The sequence below is a fragment of the Mirounga leonina genome, unplaced genomic scaffold (assembly GCF_011800145.1).
Source record: "Mirounga leonina isolate KUSES-001 unplaced genomic scaffold, KU_Mleo_1.0 Mir_204, whole genome shotgun sequence".
NCBI lineage: Eukaryota > Metazoa > Chordata > Mammalia > Carnivora > Phocidae > Mirounga > Mirounga leonina.
This window is the reverse complement of record NW_023270513.1, coordinates 598,609-626,524: the sequence shown is the minus strand read 5'-3', so window position 1 is coordinate 626,524 and position 27,916 is coordinate 598,609. Positions and strand designations below refer to the sequence as shown.

General features: G+C 43.9%; 1 long non-coding RNA gene across 1 annotated transcript; it reads right to left on the bottom strand.

The window, feature by feature from the left end:
- Positions 1 to 2,220: 2,220 nt before the first annotated feature.
- On the bottom strand, positions 2,221 to 20,193 carry LOC118025995. Its single transcript, XR_004683442.1, has 3 exons — positions 20,180 to 20,193; positions 10,926 to 10,996; positions 2,221 to 2,255 (listed from the first exon to the last, which is right to left on the bottom strand). It is a non-coding gene; the product is annotated as an uncharacterized LOC118025995 (long non-coding RNA).
- Between the last annotated feature and the right edge of the window lie 7,723 nt (positions 20,194 to 27,916).

Here is a 27,916-nt window from a genome sequence, read left to right as displayed (position 1 = left end):
TGAAGTTTGAGACATGTGAAGGTATTACATATTCCAAAAATAAATGAATAAAAAACCAAAGAGTTCTGCTCCTTCCCTGAGCTAGATCTCAGAAATAATATTTGTTCAGCATTTTGACATCTTAATGCACTATCTTGTATGATGCATACAAGAGCTCCATGCAATAAGTTCCATTTTATAGATATGGACACTGGTCCAGAGATAGGGAGTTCCTTATTTGGGCTCATACAGTGAGCTGGTAATAAAATTTGGACTAAAATCTAGGTCCTTTGATTCCCAGTGCCTTGTTGCTTCGGTTGCCACATACACATAAAGTCATAATTTGTGCCAGATGGTCCTTGGATAGGCCTGAGACAATGTGTTCACGTTTGCCCTTAAATAGACATTTTCAAACTTTAACCTAAAGAAGTAGGACAAAAACTAGTCCAAGCTCGGGGTGCCTGGGTGGCTCAGTTGGATAAGCGACTGCCTTCAGCTCAGGTCATGATCCCAGGGTCCTGGGATCGAGTCCCGCATCGGGCTCCCCGCTCTGCGGGGAGCCTGCTTCTCCCTCTCCCACTCCCCCTGCTTGTGTTCCCTCTCTCGCTGTGTCTCTCTCTGTCAAATAAATAAATAAAATCTTTAAAAAAAAAAAAAACTAGTCCAAGCTCAGCTTTGCACGTGGCAACTTCTTCTGCCTGGGCCCACCCCCTAAAAGACACTCTCTTTCCTCAGGAAGCCACAGACCTCTCAGCCACCTGGGGCCCACCCTTCCAGGATTCAGCCCTGTTGACTGAGCTTGGCACAGACATTCTAATGAGGCAACTTGGCAGCTGCAAGTAACATTCATCTGAGGGGGTCACTATTTCAGAGTCTGAAGGGTTTCTTTTTAGCCTCTGCAGCTGGTGTCTCTGAAATGGAGAAGTTTGTTCTTCTCCCAGGATGGGCAGCCCACAGATCTTGTGTCCCCGGAAGTCGCTTTTGCAAAGCAGGAACTGTGCTCAGCAAGAAGTGCTGGAATGGTGATGGGGGAGGAGGTGGGGAGTGGAAGAGCAGATGTATGCTGTATGCTGATCGACGCAGTGTTCCTGCTTCAAAATAGGTCCCCTCTCATCTGCTGTCATGGCAGTGCAAATAAACACCTCGCCCTGACAACTCTTCTTTTTTTCTAGCAGCCACCACCCAAGAACTCAAGATCCTAAGGTGGGAAAGTACTTGAGAGGTCACCAGATACCCTCTCTGCCTTCAGGTAAAACTGTGCCCAAACTGGCTCCAACTACTAGGGGAGGTCTTCAGGAGCAAGAGATCAGGTCATCTCTTCCAATTGCTCCCTAAGCTGCCTCACACAGGCTCTTAGCCTGCCACTTGATCATTGATGCCTTTCTGTTTCTGTGACCCTCAGCCCTAGCTGCCACCTAGAAACCATGTTCAATCAAGTCATGAGCTCATCCTGAAGAAACACTGTAGCCAATGGGAATGGCTGAGGTCGGGCTAGAGCCAGGAGGATGGCCTACATGGCCTCAGCAAATCTGAGCCAATGCCAGGAGTTCGGACTCGGGCAGCAAATTCATTCCTGGCCAGTATCCTTCTTTCTCTTCCTCTCCAAACAGGGTATCCCCTCCAGACAGCTGTGTCCTCCTCAATGAAAGAGAGTTGTTCCCAGAATGCCACTAACTTGCCCACCCCCAAGTAGGACACCAGGGGCAGAAGGCAAAGAAACTTGTTAGAAAAAGGAGAGAATTTTTCCCTTCAAGGCTATATGTTTTCCCTCAGTCCTAACTCACCCGATCAGAAGCCTTTCAGATAAAACAGGTGTTGGTACTATCACAGACATGAATCCGAAGTGTCATGTCTCTCTCCTTTACCTTCCGTTTACTTATTCCTTTTCCCAGCATACCTCCCACCCCTAATATACTTCCTGGTGGAGAGTAGGCACCTGAGAACAAGGGAAGCATATGGATGGCTGCCACTTGCTGATAGTTCTTTAGGGAAATCCTCCCCTGGCTCCCTGACCAGAGAAAACCCTCCATCTGAGAAATAAAGAAGTTCTGCATGCTCACTCCCTCCCAGAAGGAAAGACTGGAGGAGGTCAGGAAATGCCCACTGGAGGGAGACAGAGGATGTTTCCAGATTTTGCATCTCAGCCATTGATAGGTCAGGAACCAGATCAGCCAGCTCATGAGTACCACTGAGAAGCTCAGCCCCATGCATGACACCTGTGACCCCCACCTCACACACTTACCGGTGTTCTTCCTCCTCTGCAGCAATGGGAAGCACTGCAAAGGAAACAGAGAAAAAATCAACAAATTGCAGAGACCCATGCAATGTCAGAACTGGAAGGAATCTCTGAAGTCAGAAAGTTCCATCTACTCATTTTGCAGAAAGACACACTGAGGCTTACAGAAAAGGAAAATGAAGTACAATAGAAGCCAAGTCGAGCCTAGAAACCCGGACTCCTGCTGCCTGATCCATAGTACTTTCTCCCACTCCACTGACTGACTCCTCTGGTTCACTTCACTCTCATGGATTGGGGAGTGTCCCTAAGTCGGGAGTTGGAGACAGTCTGCACAGCTCACAGTGCTGTTCCAAGAACCGACGGTAAGGATTATCAAAGAATCAGTTAACATTTGCTTGGCAACATACCGTCATTAGTTAGAAGCAAAGTATGTTGGTGGGAAGAGCAGTATTTAGAATTGGAAAACTCAAGTTCAGGGCTACCTTATTATGTAACACTGGACATACCTTCTTGAGCCTCAGTTTCTGCATCCCTAAGACTACGATGGTAATAATCCCAACCTCACAGGCTTTGTGAGACATTAATTTACATGAAAGCACTTTTTAAAATAAAACACATTATAGGGGCGCCTGGGTGGCTCAGTTGGTTGGGCGACTGCCTTCGGCTCAGGTCATGATCCTGGAGTCCCTGGATCGGGTCCCGCATCGGGCTCTCTGCTCGGCAGGGAGTCTGCTTCTCCCTCTGACCCTCCCCCCTCTCATGTGCTCTCTCATTCTCTCTCTGTCAAATAAATAAATAAAATCTTAAAAAATTAAAATAAAATAAAACACATTATAAAGTCTTTCATTCAATAAATATTTTTAGAGCACCAGTACCCTATAGAGCACTATGCATTATGCTAAAGCTCTAGCAGTCATCTAGACAGATAAGGTCCCTGTTCTCATAGAGCAGGGACAAACAATGAATAGGTAAACAAATAAATAAGAAACTTTCAGACATCACTAAGAACCAAGAAGGAGAAACTAAAAAAACAGGATGAGGGGGCGCCTGGGTGGCTCAGTTGGTTGGGTGACTGCCTTCAGCTCAGGTCATGATCCTGGAGTCCCTGGATCGAGTCCCGCATCAGGCTCCCTGCTCGGCAGGGAGTCTGCTTCTCCCTCTGACCCTCCCCCCTCTCATGTGCTCTCTCTCTCTCATTCTCTCTGTCTCAGATAAATAAATAAAATCTTTAAATAAATAAATAAATAAATAAATAAATAAATAAATAAATAAACAAACAGGATGAGGTAGGGAGTAATAGGGTAGGAAAAATAGGGATAATTGCTTTAGAAAAGGTGGTCAGAGAGGGTGTCTTAGAGGAGCTGAAATTTTTTTTAAGTTTTTAGTTTCATCCTAATTAGTGAACATATTAGTTTCATGTGTACAATATAGCGATTCAACAATGCCATATTATCAACCAGTGCTCGTCACCACGAGTGCACTCCTTAATCCCCATCATCACCCCTATCCCCCTCCCCTCTGGTAACCATCAGTGTGTTCTCTATAATTAAGAGTCTGTTTCTTGGTTCTCTCTCTTTTTTTCCCCCTCCGCTTATTTGTTTTGTTTCTTAAATTCCACATATGAGTAAAATCACATGGTATTTGTCTTTCTCTAACTGACTTATTTCATTTAGCATAATACTCTCTAGCTCCATCCATGTCATTGCAAATGGCAAGATTTCATTCTTATCTATGGCTGAGTAATATTCTATTATATATATAATATATATTATATATACCATATCTTACATTGTGTGTGTGTGTGTGTGTGTGTATATATATATATATATATACCATATATTCTTTATCCATTCATAAGTCAATGGATACTTGGGCTGCTTCCATAATTTGGCAATTGTAAATAATGTTGCTATGAACATAAGGTTGCATGTATCCTTTTGAGTTAGTCTTTTTGTATTCTTTGGGTAAATACTGAGCAGTGTAATTGCTAGATCATAGGGTAGTTCTATTTTTACTTTTTGAGAAACCTCCTTACTGTTTTCCAGAGTGGTTGCACCAGTTTACATTCCCACCAACAGTGTGTGAGGGTTCCTTTTTCTCCACATCCTCACCAACACCTGTTGTTTCTTGTGTTGTTCATTTGAGCCATTCTGTCAGGTGTGAGGTGATATCTCACTGTAGTGTTGGTTAGCATTTCCCTGATGATAAGTGATGATGAACATCTTTTCATGTGTCTGTTGGCCATCTGTATGTCTTCTTTGGAGAAACGGCTGTTCATGTCTTCTGCCCATATTTTTTGAATTATTTGTTTTATGGGTGTTGAGTTTCATAAGTTCTTTATATTTTTTTGGATACTAACCCTTTATCAGATATGTCATTTGCAGTGTCTTCTCCTATTCTGTAGGTTGCCTTTTAGTTTTGTTGATTGCTTCCTTTGCTGTGCAGAAACGTTTTGTTTTGATGTAGTCCCAATAGTTCATTTTTGCTTTTGTTTCCCCTGCCTCAGGAGACATATCTACGAAGTTCCTATGGCCAACGTCAAAGAGGTTACTGCCTGTGCTCTCTTCTAGGATTTTGATGGTTTCTAGTCTCACATTTAGGTCTTTAATCCACTCTGAATTTATTTTTGTGTATGGTGTAAGAAAATGGTCCAGTTTCATTCTTTTGCATGTTGCTCTCCAGTTTTCCCAAAACCATTTGTTGAACAGACTTTTTCCCATTGGATATTCTTTCCTGTTTTGTCAAAGATTAATTGATCATATAGTTGTGGGTTTATTTCTGGGTTTTATATTCTGTTCTATTGATCTATGTGTCTATTTTTGTGCCAGTACTATACTGTTTTGATTACTGCAGCTTTGTAATATAACTTGAAGTCCAGAATTGTGATGCCTCCAGCTGTGCTTTTCTTTTTGAAGATTGCTTTGGCTATTTGGGGGTCTTTGTGGTTCTATACAAATTTTAGGATTGTTTGTTCTAGTTACATGAAAAATGCTGGTGGTATTTTGATAGGGATTGCATTAAATGTGTAGATTACTTTGGGTAGTATAGACATGTTAAAAATATTTGTTCTTTCAATCCATGAGCACGGGATGTCTTTCCACGCCTGTCATCTTCAATTTCTTTCATCAATGTTTTATAGTTTTCAGAGTACAGGTCTTTCACCCCTTTAGTTAGGTTTATTCCTATTCATTATGTTAGGTGCAACTGTACAAGGGATTGTTTTCTTAATTTCTTCCTCTGCTGCTTCATTATTGGTATATAGAAAGGCAACAGATTTCTGTACATTGACTTTCTATCCTGTGACTTTACTGAATTCGCATATCAGCTCTTGCAAGTTTTGGGTGGAGTGTCTCATATGTTTTATGTAGAGTATCACGTCATCTGCAAATAGTGAAAGTTTTACTTCTTCCTTACTGATTTGGATGCCTTTTATTTCTTTTTGTTGTCTCATTGCTGTGGTTAGGGCTTCCAGTATTACGTTAAATAAATGTGGTGGGAATGGAAATCCTTGTCTTGTTCATGATCCTAGGGAGAGAACTCTGTTTTTGCCCATTAAGGATGATGTTAGCTGTGGGTTTTTCATAGATGGCCTTTATTATGTTGAGGTATGTTCCCTCTAGCCCTACTTTGTTGAAGGTTTTCATCATGAATGGTTGCTGTACTTTGTCAAATGTTTTTTCTGCGTCTATTGAAATGATCACATGGTTTTTATCCTTTATTTCATTGATGTGATGTATCACATTGATTGATTTGCAAATATTGAACCACCCTTGCAACCCAGGAATAAATCCCACTTGATTTTGGTGATTGATCTTTTTCGATGTATTGTTGGATTTGGTTTGATAGTATTTTGTTGAGAATTTTTGCATCCATGTTCATCAGGGATATTGGCCTGTAGTTCTCTTTTTTAGTGGAGCCCTTATCTGGTTTTGGTATCTTGGTATCAGGGTAATGCTGGCCTCATAGAATAAATTTGGAAATTTTCCTTCCTTTTTATTTTTTGGAATAGTTTAAGAAGAATAGGTATTAACTCTTCTTTAAGTGTTTGGTAGAATTGGCCTGTGAAGCCATCTGGCCCTGGACTTTGGTTTGTTGGGAGTTTTTTGATTACTGATTCAATTTCTTTGCTGGTTATTGGTCTGCTCAAATTTTCTATTTTTTCCTGTTTCAGTTTTGGTAGTTTATATGTTTCCAGGAATTTATCCATTTCTTCTAGTTTTTCCAATTTGTTGGCATATACTTTTTAATAATATTCTCTTAAAATTGTTTGTATTTTCATGGTTCTGGTTGTTATTTCTCCTCTCTCATTTGTGATTTTGTTTGTTTGAATCTTTTCTCTCTGCTTTTCTTTATAAGTCTGGATAGACTTTTATCAATTTTACTGATTTTTTTTTTTTCAAAGAACCAGCTCCTGATTTCATTGATCTGTTCTACTGTGGGTTTTTTTTTTTTTTTTTTGGTTTGTTTTTTAGTTTCTATATCATTTATTTCTGCTCTAGTCTTTATTATTTCCTTCCTTCTGCTAATTTTAGGTTTTGTTTGTTGTTCTTTTTCCAGCTCCTTTAGGTATATGGTTAGGTTGTTTATTTGAGATTTTTCTTGCTTCTTGAGGTAAGCCTGTATTGCTATATACTACCCTCTTACAGATGCATTTGCTGCATCCCAAAATCTTTGGACGGTTGTGTCTTCATTTTCATTTGTTTCCATACGCTTTTATTTCTTCCTTTTTGCTTAGTAGCATGTTATTTAATCTGCATGTATTTGTGGTCTTTCCAGATATTTTTTTGTGGTTGACTTCTAGTTTCATAGCGTTATGATCAGAAAAAATGCATGGTATGACTTTGATCTTCTTGACATTATTGATGATTGTTTTGTGGACTAATATGTGATCTATTCTGGAGAATGATCCATGTGCACTTGAAAAGAATATGTGTTTTGCTGTTTTAGGATGGAATGTTCTGAATATATCTGTCAAATCCATCTGTTCCAATGTGTCATTCAAAGCCATTGTTTCCTTGTTGATTTTCTGTTTAGATGATCTGTCCATTGATGTAAGTGGGGTGTTCAAGTCCCCTACTATTACTGTATCATTGTTGATAAGTTCCTTTATGTTTGTTTTTAACTGTTTTATGTATTTGATGGTCCTATGATGGGTGCATAAATATTTACAATTGTTATATCTTCTTGTCGAATTGTCCCCTTTATTATTATACAGAGGACCTGAACTTTGAACCAGAGGCCTGCATGATAAGACAGAGCCAGTAATGTGACAACCTGGGTGCAGAATATTCCAGACAGAGGTTGAAGAGAGAAGCAAGGGCTTTTGAGGGCCAGGGGAATAATTGGGGCTTTGATTTAAATTACATTAGGAAGCCATTGGAGGGTGTAGAGGAGAATGACAGTATCTGATTTTCACTTTAAAAAGATCATTCTCTGGCTGCTGTGTGGGAAATGCATTGCGGAGCTAGAGTGAAAGCAGGGAGACCTTTTAGGAGGCTTTTGCAGTAGTTCAGGAAAGCAATGTCGAGATGTTACTTCGAAAGAAGGGTTTCTCTTATGCAGCCAATCAAAAGCTTATGCGGAAAGGAGTTGTCATAGTATTTGTCATCTCTCTTATCCCCTGAACAATGACTGCCACACCAGGTGCAGACACTTGACTACAGTGATTTCTAGTCTTAGGAGATTAGTCTCAGCCCTAGATCACTTTAAAATGGCTAAAGTTCAGCTCCACCCTGGTAGACCACAAGACAACCTGGTGAACCTTCAACCCACAACTGGCCACAGAAGACAGGAGGGGTGGGAGGTGTTCCCCTAAGGGTTCATTGACAAGAACCTTGAGGGATGCTAGTATGAGAGAGATGGCAAATTATAGAATGAGATAGGTGTAAAAAGAGGAGAAAGACCAACCAAGAGGGACAGATATGGTATTCTCCTACAAGCTACAAAGGGACCAATGATTAACAAGTCAATATAATTCTCAGTGGTGGACAGAAGGGGAGTAAAAGAAAAGGATAAGGGAGTGGGAGAGAAGGAGGAAGTAGTCCCCTATGAGGTCCTAAATGTGACCATTCTGGGAAATTAGGAGATGAACTGATGGGTGGAAAAGACTGTAACTCTGCAGTCCTGTTCTATTCACATTAAATTCCCTCTTCTCCCACCCTATCCCCCAACCCATCATGGGTGCAACAGATTAAAGATAGATCAAGAGCTAATTAAGCTTTAATTTTACACGGAATTTACAGTTTACAAATAAGTGACCTTGTTCGTCACACACATTCCACATGGTAGGTTTTTTATCCTCATGTAGCACATGAGGAAAATGAGGTCCAGAGAAGTGAAATGACTTACCCAAGGTCACACAGCTAGTAAATATCAGAACCAAGTTTATACTTTAGGCCTATGGAGCTTCCAATTTTATTGTATCCTATTCTTTTCTCCCTGGGGTCCAGAATAACCTGAACTGGGCCAGGGCTATGAGTTCCACTCTGCTTTGGACCCTGATCTTAGTAGCTGAGAACCTTACAGGGAAAGGTGAGGCATAAACTTCTATATCAGAGAGTTCTGCTGTAGAGTGGAGGCTCTTTTTGTTTCCTGTTGCAGAACATATTCCTCACACTTGGGGCTGTTCTGAACCCAGGAGTCTAGCAGTTACAGAGACAGCCACTCTGGAAGAGACCAGGATTAGTGGTGACAGTGTTCCCATCATTCATTCATTCATTCATTCACTCCCCACAAGCTTCTTCAGGGCCAGCCCTGTGCTAGGTATTCAGGGATTCAGACAAATCAGGCACATTCCCTGCCATTGAGTAATTCACAGCCAAGTGGGTGGGAGGGGAAGCCACATGCACATATCATCACAATTCCATGTAAGTGCTATTGGAAAGTATAAAACCTTGTGGATCTGAGCAAATGGAGTAATTGGTTGCTGGTAGTGCGGATGCATTGTCACGAGGGCCTTCATGAAGGAAGCAGCATTTAGAACAGGTCTTAAAGTTGTTCATGAGGAAGACAAGAGGGCAAAGAGCACGGCAGGTAGAAAGAAGAGCATAGAAAGGGGCAAGGAGGTATAAAAGCATGTGGTTTGTGGAAGTGTATAGTCTGGCTGGAGAGCAGAGTAAGAAATGAGTCTGGAACAGGGGTAGGGACCAGGTTATGGACCTTGTAGGTCATGTGAAGGAACTTGAACTTTATCCAGAGCCCAGTGGGGAGCCATTGAAGGGGCTTACAGAGAAGGGTACCGTAGTCAGATTTATACTTCAAAATGTTATTTTACCTGTTGAGTGAAAAAATAGATTGGGAATGGGACTGGAGGAGGTTAGACAAAACTAGAGACAGAGAGGCCAGAGCAGATTGGAGCAGTGGTCTTTGGGACAGAAAAGGAAAGGACCAATATATGAACTATTTATATGAGGATGAATCCAAAGTTTCTGGCCTATGCAACTGGGTGGATAACAGGGCTATTAACTGAGGTCAGGAATGGAGGAACCAGCATGGTTGGGGGTAGAGGGAAAGAGAGTCTTCCTTTTGTAATGAATCACAGTTTTGAACTTGTTGGATTTGAGGGGTCTGTGGAGAATCTGTTCAGAGCTGTCCAGAAGGCAATGTGGTAGACCTACAGAAGCAAAGTCACACAGAAGCAGGTATGGTCCCTGCCCTTGAGGATCTTGCAGTCTAGTGGGCAATAGAGTCGCCAGCATAAAAAGACAAATCAGGAGTTTTTGAGAGAAACAGGGAATCATGTTGAAAGTGTGAAAAAGAGAGAACACAAGCTAAAAAGGGGATGGGAGCAGAAACCTGGTTGCTAGGTGAGAAGGTGGGAGGTCTAAGCGGGGTGGTTTTGGAGGCAAGCTGCAAAGGCAGACCTTGTCCAAACCTGAGGAGTCCTCAGCAGTAAGTGGCCAGGATGGACCTCACTCTCTCCAGCAACCTCTCTGTTGGGCCTGCAAGTGCTATGACCAGCCCTTGCCCTGCTATCTGAGGGCAAGCCTGGAGACTTTTCAAACTTTCTTTGCCTAGTTTCTCTGCTCCCCCTCATCCCCTGGCCAGCCCTATGCCACAGGCCCAAGCTTGAGGCCAGTCATGAGAGCACGTTCTTCACATTCCAGCCTCCCCCAGCCCTATCAGCTAGGACACACAGAGCCTTATTCACAGCCTGACCCTCCCAGCCTCCAGAGTGGGCCCTCACCACCTCCACGTGGAGCCCCAGCTGGGGTTTTGCCAACACAGACTGTGGCCACTGTGGGAAGCAGGCTTTTCTGATTCCTCAAGAGCTTATTTCTCTGCATCTTAGGGTTTCTATGCTGGGATGGGGTGCAGTGGGTCCAGCCACTAGTATGTGCATGAGTATACATGTATGTCCTATACACTCAGCCAACTTCCTCTAGGCTAGGCCTAGAATAGGGGCTGTGTGGGGCTGGACACGTGTGGATAAGACACAGGCTGGGTCCTTAGAGGAGCTCACAGTCCAGTATGGAGACATCTGGATAATGAAGGGCATTGTGCGGGCTGAGTCTGGAATCATCCTGTCACCAGGTCCTAAATTGGAGCATTGGTGTCATGATGCCACTTTTAAACCCCATCCTGGAGGCCTGGGAACATGTGTGTCATGTTCAGGGTGTGATGTCTGCTGGGAGGGGGTGCTACAGCCCTGAGGAATGCCAGTCTTTTTCCTGGAAAGGAGAAAGGAGACCTGATTTAGAGTAAGACTCACCCACACAGGCATTCTGGGCCTGACCATGTGACTTTGACCAATTCTTTGCTGGTCCTCCAATTCTTTGTTGCCTATAATGATAAGAGAGTCCTTGACAATTCTCATCCTCCCATCACAGGGAGGAGGGTAAGGGACAACCCCAGCTGGGAAAGGGCAATGGAAGACATGATTTCTAGAAGGTCTTTGTAGAACACAGAGTCTGGGACAGCCTTGTGAGGAATCCCCAGAGGGTCTACTTCCTTTGTCCCCTCTCTGAAGGTACAAGCTGTCCCATGCTAGCTAGGAGTGTGGCCCCAGAAAGCCTGACTGTCCTTTCCTAGCCACCAGGACTATGGTGGTCTCATATCTACTCACCAACCTCCCAAAAAGAGTACCTGACCTGTAGCCTCGGGAATGCTGAGCTACATATCATTTTATAACTCCTCCCATGACAAAGTCCTGCTGCCTTGAACTCTTTTCACCTTAGTTCCTTCCTGCCCGTTGTGGAAGGGTCTCATTTCCTCCTCTCTCACTCCCCACTTCTCACCTGGCCAGCAGGGTTGTTCCAGGCCCAGCCCTTTGCCTTTGGGCCTCTTTCCCCCAGCCTTCTGTCCTTCCTTACTGTCCTTCCACCTCCACAGCAGGCGAGAGAGCTCGAGCCAGGGAGAAGAGTGAGCAGCTGCAACCCCCAGGGGTTCTCTGGATAATCTCAGGAATGTCATATCCCTAAATCTTGACTTTCCCACCAACCAACAGGGACCCTCCTTCCTGCCCAGAGCTTGAGAGTCCTTCCAGGAGGGGGGCCTTGGATGGTGTGAGTGCAGGGAAAGACTGAAGGGGAGAGACACAGTGGTTCCAGGGTGGAGCAAAGCCTCTTTTCTAGACTCTGCAACTAGTTCAACAAGGGGTGGGAGAAGGGGTGGGGAGAAAAGAGGGGAATCCACCTAAACAGCCCACTTCCTGAGCCTCAGGGTAGTAACACCAGGTTTCCTACTGTCTTTTTACTTCCAGAGGATGTTCCCAAGTCCAGGCTCTCCTCAGGCAGGTAAATCTTATTTTTCAGATGAGGAAACTCAGAGCACAAACCGTGGGCCCAGGATCACCTAGAGCAACCAATCAACTATCTTCAAATTTAACTCAGATTTACTGAGCTCCTACTCTGTGGCAGGCCCTTTCATATATGTCATCGTTGCAATCAATTATGAAGTAGAGAATATTCTCCCCATGTTGTACATGAGGAAACTGGGGCTCAGAGAGGGGAAGTAGAGGCTGACCCTGGGCTAGCAGATTGGTGTCCTATTTCCAGCAGCTACTGGATTATATCATTATACCATATTCTTCTCCCAAGGTCCAAGGGTGACGCAGCCCCAGGCAGAGGAGAGTCCAGGGAAAGTCAGCCCACACCAATTTCCAGGACCTCAAACCCCATTCCCCAAGTTCAGGGCTTCCTTTCTTCTAACCCTTGGCAACCCCAGCCTTGGAACTGCCAGTTGAACTGGACTCCAAGGTCCCTGGTTGCAGCAACAGCAGCTTCAAGGGTGGGCCAGAGAGGTGGGGGTCAAGGAGCTCCATTCCTCCACCCCTTTGTGAAACCTCTGACCCCATATCCCAGCATAGGCCACTTAAGCTCTGCTCCCTGTTATTGTTCCTAGTGACTTGGAAATGCAGGCCAGGCCCTGGCTCCCAGAGCTTGCCAAGCCTCCAGCTGTCCTCAGGCCCTACTGGCTGCTGGGAGGACCAACCTCCATGGCAGGCTCATTCTCCTGCGCCTGAGCTCCCTTCCCCTTCCCCAGGGACCTTGAGTAGAAATCACTGACATTTGGGGAGCAGATTTTTTTTTTCCACTTTGCTTGGAAGTTCAAAGAACTATATATGAAAAATGATGAGAGTGGCAGAGCTAGAAAGACTCTCAGAGATAAATCAGTCTAACATAGTCATTTTATAGGTGGAGAAACTGAGCAGAGATTATATAAACACAGTGGATAGAATATGGACTTTGGACCTGGATTACATGGGTTTAAAATCCCAATAATGGCTGTGTGACCTTGGGTAAGTTTCCTAACTTTTTTTTCTGTGTTTCAGTAAAATGAGGATGATGGGAATAATAGCCTTGCAGTTATTGTGATGATAAACTGAGTTAATATATGTGAAGGGCATGGAACAGTGTCTACCACATAATGTGTGCTCTATAAATGTTAGCAATTAATATTAGTTTTAACTTGCTGTAGTGCTTTGGAGGGAAAAAAACAAACCTGGCATTGCCAATCCGCAACATTTTCCAGTTACTTCAGCCTTCACCAGCCATATTGTCAGATATGTCTTCCACCCCCCCCCCACCAGCCCCCACTCATACTCCTTTTGGTGCCAATGAAACTAAAGGTAAAGTAGGAATTAGTGTCCGAGACATAAGTCAGATACTCCCCTTCTCACCTCCGCAGTGCCCATCTCCATCTCTCCTAGTTCCCAGAACAAATACTGTCCAATCTCGTGAAGACTTGATCAAACAGTACCAATTGTGCTGAAATGGGGCAACTGGGAGAGAGGGACAAGGGCTAGGAGTTCAGATCAGGCAAATTCTGGAGGTCCCCATCTCCATCTCCAGGCTGGGCCCACTTTTAAGATTGTTCTGGCCATGCTGTTGCAGGAAGTACCGGGGACTCCAGTTTAGCCATTCGTTTGCCTTGAAGACTAGGTGGGAATTGCCATGCACTGTTGCTAGATAGATTAAAATTGTTAAGCAAACAGTTTCATGCCCTGGCATTTTCTGGACTGAATCAGTCATACCCACCAACAGGGCACTTGGGGGTTGTGAGTATGAAAAACTCTCATTTTACATCCACTAGACAGTAAGTTCCATGAGGTTAAAGACCCACAGCTATTTTATTAACCATTGTCTATCCCCTCAGGGCCTGATGCATAGTAGGCCCTGAATAAATATTGCTTGTTAATGACTGAAGGAATGAATTCCTCAAGGCTATTCCCAGCTTAAGGAAACCTCCCATTTTCTTCAAGATAACAATAAATAAACATGTCAACAGTCCTTGCCGTCATTATTTCATGCGTTCCTCACTACAACCTTGTGAGGTAGGAATTATGATTTTCCCCAGTGTACAAATAATAAAAACGGCTAATACTCACTAACTGGGTGCCAGGTGTTTTATACATGTCAACTCAGTTAAGCCTCATAACAACGTTATGAAGTGGGTACTATTATTAGCTCCATTTCACAGAGCAGGAAACTAAAGCTCAAAGGGCTGAAGTACTTTTCTCAAAGTCACACAGCTAGAAAGTTGTGGCTCAGAGAGTGAAGGGCTTGACTCCATGTTTTGTTACTCTAGGGACCCTGGTTTTTTCACTGCATCAGGAGAACCCTCAGTAAAGTTGAACTCCCACACACAAATTTGCAAGTTTCTCATTTTGACTCTTGCTCCCATAACTGTACACACCCAATTTCTACATCCAGGGCAAGTCCCCTGGCTCTCTGTGCCTCCTCTTTCTCTTGTCTCCAACCTTACTCCTCCTTGAAGAAGCCTCCCTCTTTTTCTCCATAGATCATCTCTTCAGATTCTGATCCAATTGTGCATCTACCATGTGTTGGGCTTGTAAATACATTATTTCCTTGGCAATTCCACTAAGTCTTATCCACTGAGGAAAGATGGCTTGCCCAAGACCACTCAGCTTAGATGTGGCAGAGGTGGGCACTACATCCAAGCCAGTCTGACTCCATGTCCAGTGTTCTTTCTGCCACACCAAGCTGCCTTCTGTTCTGAGCCAGGAAACTCCTCACAGAAAGCTTTCTAGATCACCCAGAAACCAACTCACAACTCTCTTTAAGTCCATGTGTGTCAATAACATTAGCACACCTGTTCTTTTACTTCATCCCATTGACCTGGGCCTCACAAATATGTAACATAGGCCAGCATCTAGGCAATTTACAATTAGCCACACAGGGACAAGCCAGAGTGTGGATTTTTCACCCATGTCAGGAGGCAGTACCCACCACTCAATCTGACTAAGCTGTGGAACTGCAAAGAGAGGTCCTGAGGGTGAAGACTCCTTCTATGGGGTATAAGGCCTTGCCCTCTCCTCTCTAAGTGGTTTTCCCATGACCTGGGAGAGTATATCATAATTCCTTTCTTTGGGTCCAGTAATTGAGAGGGGACTATATGTACAAGTCTCAGATGTACAAGTATACACCTACCACTTACACACACACACACACACACACACACACTGGTTAAGGCAGTGTCCTCAGACAAAACAGGCTATTTGAGGGGTGCCTGGGTGGTGCAGTTAGTTAAGCATCTGTCTTTTGGTTTTCACTCAGGTCATGATCTCGGAGCTGTGAGATTAAGCCTCATGTTGTGCTCCATGCTCAGTGGGGAGTCAGCTTGGGACTCTGTCTCTCTCTCTCTCCCTCTGCCCCCCTTTTCTTTCTCTCAAATAAATAAATAAATCTTAAAAAAAAAAAAGAAACAGGCTATTGGAGGAGGTGGTGAGCTCTACATCACTGGAGGTATGCAACAATGTCTAGCCATCCTTTTGGCAAGATGTGATAAGACTCCTACATGGAATGTGGAAATGGCATCCAGATGCATTTAACAGTTTCTATACACTCATATGCTCTCCTGAATTCTCTACACTCCTTCCTGCCCCTCCCACAATGAATACACTCTGCATGTGGAAAATGGGTCTTGCTTGAGACAATAAGGGCCAAGGCCTGGAAAAGTAGAGACATCCTGGAGGCTGGGAGTACAACTGCTGAATCACCCAGTTACCATCACACTTTCACCCTATATCCTGCCAGGCTGATTCTGGACAAAGACTGGGAAATTGTGAGTTGGCCTGGGGACAGAAAGAGCCCCAGGGGTGAAGAAGCACACATGAGTATGTGCGCTCACATGAGTGTATATATGTACATAAATATGAGCGGGCAGAGGGAGAGTGAAAGTACACACCCATATGAACAGGCGCCTAGGAGCCACGTATAAGAACAGCCACATACAAGTCCCATGCACACTGTGGCAGTGAATTCATAGGAGAGGATGCTTGAGAATATGTCCTTGTGCACCTATGCACTTATATGCATGACTAAGTATGTGAGTATAGAGACTGGGGAAAAGTGTGGTGTCCCTTGTTGGACCATGACTGGATGGTTAAACTCTCTGAGGCTTCCCAGTTTACAAAGGACTTTTCTGTCCATAATTTGCTTTGCCTCCCATAGAAGCTCTGCAGGTAAGTGAGACAGGGGTATTACCATGTGTGGTTCTATGTGACACGTGTGTTAAAGTCCCACCTGGTATTGCCCTTAGATTCTACCACAGACAAGTTGTGTTTGGATTTTGCCACAGAGGAAGGAAGGAGATTATGGTCTATTACATAGACCATGTGTGGTCCCGGCTGTGTCCTGACTGCCCTACCTGTGACCTTGGGCACATCTCTTTCCGTCTTTGGGCCTCATCCATAGTTTAGAGGGAGGGAAGGGGGAGGAACGGGTGACCTCTATGGACCTTTCAATCTCTGATATTGTATCACTATCTGTTATAGGAGAAAACAGTTGAAAGACAGCAGGGAATACTGACCCTCTCAAAGTCACCTAGAGGTCATGGCTTAGATAGAGTTCCAGCCAGATTCTCCACCTTCCAGGTCAATGCCCTCCAGGAATAGATATGCCCACCTGATACAAAGAGAGTTCCATGAGAGAGGATCCAAATTCTGGTCACTTGTTACGTGCATTAACACCATGCTAAGTGCTGGTGTGTGTGCATGTTTGAGTGTGAGGCTGGAGTGGGGACCCATATGCATGCTCGGTTGTGGTAAGAGCCCATTGATACCTTTCTGGCCCCTGCCGGCCTGTGGGGAAAACACATCAGACACATACGAAACTATTTATACTGGGTTCATCTCACATCCAAAGGTCTTATCCCTTGGCTGCCCCTAACCCCAGTGCAGCTCAAGCAGTCCTGGGCCCTGGCCTGGCATCTTGCTACCTTCTCAGTATCCCTGGCTTCTGAAGTAGCACTTTTCAGCACCCAAATGGGTTGCTTCTGGTCCTAGATTCACGCAGGGCCAGAGCACAGAGTGCTGAAGGGAAGTTGTGGCTAAGGAGCAGATAAGACCTGAGCTCTTAACCCTGGAGTTTCCAAATACAGAATAATCCTTGTTCTTTGCCTCGTGCCCCCTGTGTGTCATTTGGAAACCTGCTTCCAGCAAGTCATGTGTTGACCACCTACCTACTCCATGCCAAGCACCTTAAAGACACAAACTCCTCAAATCCTCATGGCATCTCTGTGAGGCAGGCACTGATTAGTATCATTTTTTTTAGATAAGAAAACGGAGGCTCAGAGAGGACTTGCTCAAAGGCACACAGCTAGTGTGTGTGTGTGTGTGTGTGTCTTTCTGTCTGTGCGTGTGTGTGTGTGTGTATCGGGGGGTGGAATTCAAACCTAAGTTTCTCTGCTTCCCCCCCTTCACACCTCTTCAGCTGATGGAGAGCACCATATGGTATGGGATGGTAGGGGGCTCGGTTTCTCCATTAGGACCACAAGAAGGTTGAATGAGATGATCTAAAAGATCCCTTTCAGCTATGGCAGACTCTGCTACAACCTGCCCCTCTCTGCACTCAGCTCTCCCACAGTCAGGCAACTGCTCACAAGGGGGCCTGGCTCAGAAAGGGAGGGTGGCTCAGAGCAGCCCATGCCCTTGACTGGGCTTATAAGGCCAGAAGGCTGCCTCTCTGACCGGGACCTCAAAGCAGTAGCATTGGAAAAGTAGCATGTATGTGGGTCTGGCAGGCTGCCTCTTAGCCCTGAGACATAACCATGTGTTGATTCACATCTGCCACAGCCCTGTGTGTGGGTGTGCATGCATACGTACCTTTGTGCCATGTGCATGATTTTGTATGTCTACGTGATTTTGTGTATGTGCCTAGGTCTGGGTGTGTCTGCATGCTTGTGCATGGGAGGGTATCTATTTGTGTACACGTGTGCCTGTCTGTGTATGTGCATGCAGGCATACGTGCGTGAGGTTACATGATAGTGGATGTGCACCGTCTGCATGTGGATGTGCATGTGCATGTGCATGGGTTTGTCCTGATACGCATGTGTGTGCACATGTGAATGGTGTGTCTATGCACATGAGTGTGTAACTATAAACATATACACATGTGTACATCCTGTGTTTGTGGAAATGCATGAAAGAATGTGTGTGTGTGTGTGTATGCCAGTGTCTGGGACTGGGATAGAGGTCTCCAAGCCTTCTGGGGTGGGGGGGCGATTCTCCTGCCCTAACAATTTCTAAGAGCCTGACATGGGCAGGGAGTGTTTTCGGGGAGTCTAAGAGACTGAGGTAATGAATGCGAAGTGATTCCAATCCCTGCCAAGCACCCAGAATGGTTAGCCAGAGTAGAGGACAGTGGTACCAATCAGGTGTCAAATCTCACAGATACTTTTGCTTCCCTGCTGCCTTGTCCTTATTAGATCCATCTCCCATCCTCTCCTCCCCACCCAGCCTCATTGCCATCGCAGCCACCTTCCTGGCCTCAGCATCACCACTTGGGCCCTTCCACACCGGCGTGGAAGGCTGCTGCAGTGTATTTCTTAACAGTGTCCATTGAATTATATCCCTACTTCACTGAAATCCCCCTGATCCCCTAAAACAACAGTCTCTGGACTTTGGAATTTCATAGATGAGAAAGACAATTTTTAAATAAATAAATAAGGGAACAGAGCATTGCAAACTTTTTATTTTGCTGAGGACAGATATTTTTAAAGTCTCTTACTCTTGAACCCCACCTCATTGGAAAGCCGTAATAATCTCCAAATAAAGAATAGTCTTTTGAATTGACTTAATTTAGCTTTCTGAAAATTGTACTACATTATTCCCACTTTTCTCCCATTTCACCGCAGATGGGTGAGAATCTCATTTAGGAGCCCCGCTAGGTAAAGACCACAGCCCCATGGATCAATTGCAAACCCTATGGGTGGCAGCCCCATTCCCCCCTCTCTAGCATCTCTTCCCTCAGACCCTGTACTTGAGGCAACCCATGAAACCAGCCCCCCCAACTCACCACCACTTGACTGCCTCCAGACTCTTGCTCCCAAAGTTCCCTCTGCCAGGCATGCCTGGAATGCCCTTCCCCGCTTTTTGGACTGACAAAGTCTTCCTTCAAGCCTCAGGCCCAGCCCAAATGTGACCTCCGGTGAAACCTTTCCAAGTCCCTTCTGGTGGAAGTGATTTTTCCCTCCAAGGGTCCCAGCCTTCTCTTCATCCTATTTTACAGCCAGGCTAGTTATTTAAAAGTTTCCCTACTGAATTAAACTGTGGGACGCCACATAGTGTCAAGAGAGGTATGGACTTAGGAGTTCAGATCCCAACTCTGCCAGGCGTATCTGAGTGACCTTCCTTAATCTTTTACAGTGTCCCTTCTGCATCTATAAAAACAGGAAAACAATGGGTTTTGGTAAAGATTACCACCACAGTTAATGAACTGAAAGTGCCTCTGTCCGATACATAGCAGATACTAAATAAATATCAATTTCTGGGATCTTGAGAGCAGAAATTATGCCCTGCACATCCTTGTGGGTCCTGTTGTGCTCATGTATTCCCCATGTCCAGGATATAGTAGGCATTCAACAAATATTTACTGACCGACTATCTAGCATAGTATCTAGTATATAGTAGGTGCTTGATAAAGATCTGTCACTTTTCCTACCTCCTCTTTGAGGACAGAAGCCATGTCCCTTTTTGTCTTCATGTAACTCCTATGGTGCCTAGCACAGAGCTTGATATATGTTGATGGAAACTAGTAATAGTAATCATAATAATAGTTACTGTTACTCAGATGGATGCTCTATGCAAAGCATCACGCTAGGAACTTAACACACATTATCTCTTTTATTTGCAAACACTTAGTATGGAAACAAAAATACCAACCTCATCGCCTTATTGAGGTTGGTACCACCACTGTCTTCATTTTAAAGCTGAGGAAACTGGGGCTCAAAGGGGCTAAGAATCTTGCCTTTGTGGCAAGGCCTGGGAAGCAATGGAGGCAAGTTTTATGATAGGCAGCTAGCCTACTTATTTTTATGGGAAAGCAGCAGACATTTACAGAGCTGGTTAAGTGACAAAAGCAAGACTTGAATCCAATTCTTTCTAGCTCCAAGGTAGTCTCAGAAGCCCATCTGCCTTCCAGCTGGCACACAGTGGTCCCCGGCTGCCTCCGTCCCCTCTGAGCCCTTCTGAGTGGAGCGGGCTGGGTCTGGGCAGCCACTTACCTTCACTTTCCTGAAGCAAGCCCAGAAAACGTCCAGCAGAGGCATGGTGGGGTGCAGGGAGCTGGCAGGGTCCAGCAGAGTTCTGCCGGGCACAGGCCTCTTTCTCTCTAGGGACTAGACTAGAGAGGATGCGGGCCTCTGTGAGAATCAGCCCTGGCCCTGTGCTCCATCAGCCGCCCCAGCACACCAGCGAGGGGAGACGCACAGAGCAGCCTGGTCTGAGCTCAGCTTGCCTCCTCTTCAGGCGCCTCCCAGAGGGCCCCAAGGAGGGAAGTAGGGAGGGAGGGAGGGAAGGAAGGAGGGAGAGAGAGGCTAGCTAAGGAGGAGGGACCAGGAGGCGGGTCACTGATTCAAACTCGGCACCGTTAACCAGTTGGCTGGGAGTGGAGAGCAATGCCAGTTGAAATTCCTTGAACATTACAGTTCCCAGGCTTGGAGTGTCCAGCCCGCCTGCCGGCTCACCCGTCACTCTGCCGCCGGCACTCTGGCATGCATGCCTTCTTGCCTCCTGCTGAATGACACACCAGCTCTCCCCAGGGGCCACTGGGGACAACCAAGACCACACAGGGGCTGTGGAAAGAGCCCAGGGAGGGGAACATTCAACCCAGGCAGGACCTAGGCCAAATGTGAAGGCAGTTGGTGGAAGCAGAAAAGCTATGAGCCTGGGGAACTTTCTCAGACATGAGACTCTGGGCCCTTGGTCACTGGGTCATTCTCCAACCCCCACTTTAAAGTTAAGAATCATGAATCACTCTGGCACCCTGGGGAGGCACTTTCCTTTCTGGACCTCAGTTTTCCTGGCTGTGCAATGAGAGGCAGGGTCACAGGTGTCTATGTCTCAAGTATGTATGACACCCGTTTGGGGTTAGGTACAGGGCAAAGTCTAGAAGAAACTGCATTCTGGACAATTACAGCGCCTCTCGGAACTCCTGTGTGGCCCATAAGCGGTCAGGTAACGTTCCAAAGCCAATCTGTGCCCACAAAGGCCATTTCATTGATCTGCCTGCCTCAGGGCATCATAACTCTCGCCCGCCTCAGATAACCCGGGGGGATGCCCTTTTCTGAACATCTGAGGAGATGATAGCTTTCCTCCTTTATCTAGTCCCATGCTCAGAAACCTGAGCATTCCAGGCTGAACTTCTGGATCTGTTCAGTCCGGAATGCTCAGGTTTCTGTTCAGCCTGGAATCTGAACTTGAACCTCCTGGAAACACTGAAGTCAGTTCTTCCAGCAAAAATAAAGTTAACGCTAGGCAGTTCTAGAGGTTTTATGGGCACGAAGCCACTAAGAAGCAGTGATTCTCCCCTCCCCCAAGCCTCAGCAGGCAGGGTGCTGTGGCTGGCAGCCAGAAGCCTCCTAGGAACCCCATGGCAAAGGGCCAGGCGTGAGTCTCTGGGGGCATGTGTCATCACAAGGCCCAGAATAACTTACTCCCCCCTGGCCTCACTTCCCTTTCAGAGACCCCAGCTGGTCAGGCAAAGGACCAAATCCTGGGACCCTTTGAGGACGCCTCTGCTTCTTTGAGGACTTTCTTCATTACTGGTTTGGCCCAGAGGTTTGTCCCTAGAGTCCGTGAGAATCTGTCCAGATCTGCTTACAATTTACTCTGTGGCCCTCTGTTTCCCCATTTGTCTCCTGGGGAGCTTACGATAACCGATCTCTCATCTTCTCTCTAGCCCTGACCTCTGGGGTGCCTCAGATGTCTGTTCTGTTGGGCCCTGTCAGGATGACAGTCAGCCATAGACAAGACAAGTGGCTCCTTCCCACTCACCTCCAGCTGGACACAGACTTATAAGGCAAAGCCCCCTGTATGGGGCGGGAGGGTAACATGAAGACCCAGAGCAGAGTAGTGCTCCCTCCTTTGAGTATATGCCCTCTTCCCCCACAGCCAGAGACCTGAGGATGGAGAACCATGAAACAACTGTTGGAGGAGAGGCTGTATGGCAGAACAGACCTCCTAGGATGGCCCCATGACTTCTTGCTCCCTGGAGTCCATCTCCCTCTTTAGATTCAGGCCACTGGGAGGAGGTGGCTTTGGCCATTCACTCTAGAGGTGAGAGTGCACAATACACAGACCGGAGAGACCAGGAGAATGGTTTCAGTTCCAGGCTTCTCACACCAGTTTAGCCTTGAGGATATTAGAAAACAGTATTAAGCCCATGAACTCCGGAGGTAGACTGCCTGGATTCAAATCCCAGCTTTGTTACTTTCTAAATGGGTGACCTCGGGCTTGCTATGGCCTTAGTTTTCCCATCTGTAAAATGGGGAATAATAATAGCACCCACCTAGTTTGGAGGTTTAAATTAAATGAGTTAAAGCATTTAGTATAGGTTTAGTATCGTGCCTGGCATAAAGTAAATTCTCAATAGATGTTATTTGTTATTATAGAAGAAGCTAAGGCTTTGGGACCAGACAGACTTAGATTTGAACGCTGGTTCTGTTACCTTTTAGCAGGGTTCCCTTAGGAAACGCACTTCACTTCTCGAAGCCTGGTGCCTCATCTGTAAACTGTGGATTCACTGTTTACATAAAGGGACCACTGCTGGGAGTCAATGAGGTAACATCCACTTATACTTAGCATGCTCGGCACATAGTAAGTGTTCAGTAGATATTAGTTCCCTTGTTCTCTCTTCCTGTCCTGGGTATTCCTGACTCTCCCTGCTTCTGGTAAAGCAGAAGGAGCATTGATCTGGCATCATCCAGACCTGAGTTCAGATCCAAGCCCAGGCGCTTTTTGACTGTGTAACTACCTAAGGCAAGTCACTTTATCTCTAGGACTCTGTTTCCCTGGCTGTAACATGGGAAAGAGGATAAAGATATTTACTCACCTCCCAGCCTTGTCATTAAGGAAGTAGGGACATGAAGAACCTGACATGTAGTGGGTTCTCTCAGTTAACATGAATTCTCCCACCTCTCTTTCTTCCTTCTGCCTCCTATGCTCCATAAGGACTCTGAATCTATGAGTGCCTCCCTTGCTTCACACCGAATACCTCCCAAGATCAGTATAACAGACATGAAGCCTGCTTTCTTTGATGGTGGGTAAGGGATGGTGGTTGGGAGGAAGTCAGGGAAGGGGGTTGGCAGTATAGAAAGTGCAGCACTTAGGGCAGGGGAACAAGCAGGTGTGTGTGTGGGGGGGGCTATCTATCACATTAACATTCACCAGACCAGTTGCTTTATTTCCTTACCCAGGAACTGGCACTGCCTGTGATAGGGTGTCTTGTTTAAGGCCAGAATCACCAGTCCATGCCAAGGAACCCAGGTAAAGGAGAAGAAGAGTCTTGGTATGGTTGAGACCTGTGAGTTAGGAAGAATGGCCTTCCTCTCGGGGTAACTGTGTCCATCCTTCTGCCAGATATTGAGCAGATCACAGTTGGAACCACTGGAAGGAGAAGCCTGTACCAAATGAAGACAGGAAGTCAGAGACATACCAGAACAGCGGTTCTCAAGACACTTTTCCACCATTAAAAGTTATTAAAGACCAGAAATTGTATTTGTGTGGATATTTATGGATATTTATCATATTAGAAATTAAAACTGAGACATTTAATGAATATTCTTTGATTTTATTCATTCAAAAAACATGTTTACAATTTAGACATGTTAACATAAATGACATATTTTAGAACATGTCTGTATTTTATTTCATTTTAGTTTAGTTTAATTCCAGTTAGTTAACATACAGTGTTATATTAGTTTCAGGTGTACAATATAGTGATTCAACACTTCCATACATCACCCAGTGCTCATCACAAGTGCTCTCCTCCTCCATCCCATCACCTATTTCCCCCAGCCCCCACCCCCTCCCCTCTGGCAACCATCAGTTTATGCCCTATAGGTAAGAGTCTGTTTCTTGGTTTGTCTCTTTCTCTCTTCTTTTTTCCTTTTGTTCATTTGTCTCATTTCTTAAATTCCACATATGAGTGAAATCATATGGTATTTGTCTTTCTCTGACTGACTTATTTTGCTTAGCATTATACTCTAGCTCTATCCATGTCCTTGTATATGGCAATATTTCATTATTTTTAATGGCTGAATAGTATTCCATTGTATATATATGCCCCTTCTTTATCCATTCATCAATTAATGGACACTTGAGCTGCTTCCACATCTTGACTATTGTAAATAATGCTGCTATAAACATAGGGGTTCAGGTATCTCTTTAAATTAGTATTTTTGTATTCCTTGGGTAAATAAATACCCAGGGGTGTGACTGCTGGATCATAGGGTAATTCTATTTTTCCCCTTTTGAGGAAGCTCCATACTGTTTTGCAGAGTGGCTGCACCACTTTGCATTCTAACAGTACAAGAGGGTTCCCCTTTCTCCACATCCTCGCCAATACCTGTTGTTTCTTGTGTTGTTCATTTTAGCCATTCTGACAGGTGTGAGGTGATATTGCACTGTAGTTTTGATTTGCATCTCCCTGATGATGAGTGATGTTGAGCATTGTTTCATGTGGCTGTTGGCCATCTGGATGTCTTCTTTGGGAAATGTCTGTTCATTTCTTCTGCCCATTTTAATTGGATTATTTGTTTCTTGGGTGTTGATTTGTATAAGTTCCTTATATATTTTCGATACTAACCCTTTATTATTGGATATGCCATTTACAAATATCTTCTCTCATTCTGCAGTTTGCCTTTTAGTTTTGATGATTGCCTTCTATGCTGTGCAGTTTATTTTTGCTCTTATTTCCCTTGCTCAGGAGACATATCTAAAAAAAAAAAAAATGCTGCTATGGCTGATGTCAGAGACCTTATTGCCTATGCTCTCTCTAGGATTTTTATGGTTTCAGGTGTCACATTTAGGTCTTTAACCCACTTTGAATTTATTTTTATCTATGGTGTAAGAAAGCTGTCTAACTTCATTCTTTTGCATGTTGCTGTCCAGTTTGCCCAAAACCATTTGTTGAACAGACTGTCTTCCCATTGGATATTCTTTCCTGTTCTGTCGAAGATTAATTGATCATATAGTTGTAGGTTCATTTCTGGGTTTTCTATTCTGTTCTATTGGTCTATGTGTCTATTTTTTGTGCCAGAACCATACTGTTTCGATTATTACAGCTTTGTAATATGACTTGAAGTCCAGAATTGTGATGCCTCCAGCTCTGCTTTTCTTTTTTGAGATTGCTTTGGCTATTCAGGGTCTTTTGTGGTTCCATAGAAATTTTAGGATTGTTTGTTCTAGCTCTGTGAAAAATGCTGTTGATATTTTGATAAAGACTGTCTTAAATATGTAGATTGCTTTGGGTAGTATAGACATTTTAAACATATTTGTTCTTTCAAATCATGAGCATGGAATGCTGTTCCATTTCTTTGCGTCATCTTCAATGTCTTTCATTAGTGTTTTATAATTATCGGAGTACAGGTCTTTCAACTCTTTAGTTAGGTTTATTCCCAGCTATCTTATTGTTTTTCGTGTAATTGTAAATGGGATTGAATCCTTAATTTCTCTTTCTGCTACTTCTTTATTGGTGTATGGAAATGCAACAGATTTCTGTACGTTGATTTTGTATCTTGTGACGTTATTGAATTTGTGTATCAGTTCTAGTAATTTTTTTTTTTTTTTTACTTTTAGTTCTAGTAATTTTTAGATGGAGTCTTTTGGCTTTTCTATATATAGTATCATGTCATCTGCAAATAGTGAGTTTCACTTCTTCCTTGCTGATTTGGATGCCTTTTCTTTCTTTTTGTTCTATGATTTCTGTGGCTAGAACTTCCAGTACTCTGTTGAATAAATGTGGTGAGAGTAGACATCCTTGTTTTGTTCCTGACCTGATGTTAGGTGTGGGTTTTTCATAGATGGCCTTTATTATGTTGTGGATGTTCCCTCTAAACCTACTTTGTTAAGAGTTTTTATCATGAATCAATGTTGTACTTGAGTGCTTTTTCTGTATATATTGAAGTGATCATATGGTTTTTATCCTTTCTCTTATTAATGTAATTGATTTGCAAATATTGAAGGACACTTGCAACCCAGGAATAAATCCCACTCGATTCTGGTGAATATTTTTTTAATGTATTCTTGGATTAAGTTTGGTGGTATTCTGTTGAGGATTTTTGCATCTATGTTCATCAGAGATATTGGCCTATAGTCTTTCTTGTGTGTGGTGTCTTTATCTGGTTTTGGTATCATGGTAATGTTGGCCTCATCAAATGATATTGGAAGTCTTCCCTCCTTTTTTTAGTTTTTGGAATAGTTTGAGAAGAATAGGTATTAACTCTTCTTTAAATGTTTGGTAGAATTGGCCTGTGAAGACATCTGGCCCTGGACTTTGGTTTGTTGGGAGATTTTTGATTACTGATTCCATTTCTTTGCTGGTTATCCATCAATTCAAGTTTTCTATTTCTCCCTGTTTCAGTTTTGGTAGTTTATATGTTTCTAGGAATTTATCCATTTCTTCCACATTGTCCAATTTGTTAGCATATAGTTTTTCATAATATTCTCTTAGAATTGTTTGTATTTCTGTGCTGTTGGCTATTATTTCTCCTCTCTCATTTGTGATTTTCTTTATTAGGGTCCTTTTTCTTTTCTTTTTGGTAAGTCTGGCTAGAGGTTTATCAATTTTCTTAATTTTTTCAAAGAACCAGTTCCCAGTTTCATTGATCTGTTCAGCTGCTTGTTTTTTAGTTTCTATATCATTTCTGCTCTAATCTTTACTATTCCCTTCCTTCTGCAGACTTTAGGCTTCATTTGTTGTTGTTTTTCTCCTTTAGGTGTAAGGTTAGGTTGAGATTTTTCTTGCTTCTTGAGGTATGTGTGTATTGCTATATACTTCCCTCTTAGGACCGCTTTTGCTGCATCCCGGAAGTTTTGGACCATCGTGTTTTCATTTTCATTTCTTCCCATGTATTTTTTGTTTGTTCCTATATTTCCTGGTTCACCCATTCATTGTTTAGTAGCATGTTATTTAACCTGCATGTATCTGTGGTCTTTCCATATTTTTTCTGGTGATTGACTCCTAGTTTCATAGCGTTATGGTCAGAAAAGATACATGGTATGACTTTTCTGTTTGTTGAGGCCTTTTTTGTGGCCTAATATGTGGTCTATTCTGGAGAATGTTTCATGTGCTCTTGAAAAGAATGTGTATTCTGCTGTTTTAGGATGAAATGTTCTGAATATATTTGTTAAGTCCATCTGTTCCAGTGTGTCATTGAAAGCCTTTGTTTCTTTCTTGATTTTCTATTCAGATGATCTGTCCATTGATTTGAATGGGGTCTTAAAGTCCCCTACTGTTATTGTTCTGTTATCAATTTAGTTCTTTTATGTTTCTTATTAATTGTTTTATATATTTGGGTGCTCCCACATTGGGTGCATAAATATTTATAACTGTTGTATCTTCTTGTTGGATTGTCCCCTTTATTACTATATACTGCCCTTCTTTGTCTTTTGTCACAGTCTTTGTTTTAAAGTCTAGTTTGGGGTGCCTGGGTGGCTCAGTTGGTTAAGCAACTGCCTTTGGCTCAGGTCATGATCCTGGAGTCCCTGGGTCGAGTCCCGCATCGGCCTCCCTGCTCGGCAGGGAGTCTCCTTCTCCCTCTGACCCTCCCGCTCTCATGTGCTCTCTCTCTCATAGATAAATAAAATCTTTAAAAAAAATTAAAAATTAAAGTCTAGTTTGTCTGATATAAGTATTGCTACTCTGGCTTTCTTTTGACATCCATTTGCATGATAAATGTTTCACCATCCCCTCACTTTCAATCTTCAGGTGTCTTTTTGTCTAAAATGAGTCTGTTGTG